This window comes from Mastomys coucha, chromosome X, assembly GCF_008632895.1.
Source record: "Mastomys coucha isolate ucsf_1 chromosome X, UCSF_Mcou_1, whole genome shotgun sequence".
Lineage (NCBI taxonomy): Eukaryota > Metazoa > Chordata > Mammalia > Rodentia > Muridae > Mastomys > Mastomys coucha.
The window spans coordinates 95,219,959-95,220,608 of NC_045030.1; positions in this window are offsets into that span (position 1 = coordinate 95,219,959).

Genomic DNA, 650 nt, shown 5'->3' on the forward strand with positions numbered 1-650 from the left:
GGCAAAGCATGAGTTTGCCTGATGTGCACCACAAAGGTTGTGGGGGATTTGAAGCTCGGGGCTGGCGTGGTAGAGACCCACCAGTGGTGAGCTGGGTGAAGATGTTTTGGGAGCTCCAGGCCAGAGAGTCTCTATGAGATAAGAATTGGTCGGTGAGACCACTGGGGCAGAGTAGCAGGGTGAAGCTCAGAAAATTGGTGCCTTCTTTTTAAATATTTTTCCATCATTTCCTATGCTCTGAGGCTTGAGTGTCATGGACTAATACACCTTTATAAAAGTTTACCATTTTGTAAATAGTGACTATTTTTTTTAAACTTCCCAAATAATTCTGTGGATTTGTTTTCTTATAAAATATATTATGGCAATTACCCTTAAGTCTGACATTACATTCTCTGAAATGTGCTACAGTCATACATTGATAGCGCAGACACGTAAGGTATAGTACTTATTTAACGTACCAGGTGATGCCAGTGTTTTAGATGCTATAGATAAAATAGAAAAAACAAAATGGCAAAAACCAAACAAACAAAAAAACAAAACAAAACAAAAAAACCTGTGTCTCTGTGGAGTTTATATCTTAGTGGAAAGAAAAATAAAATTACACTTGAAGTTCCCTCTTCCCAAGTGATCCAAGCTTATGTCAAGTTGAC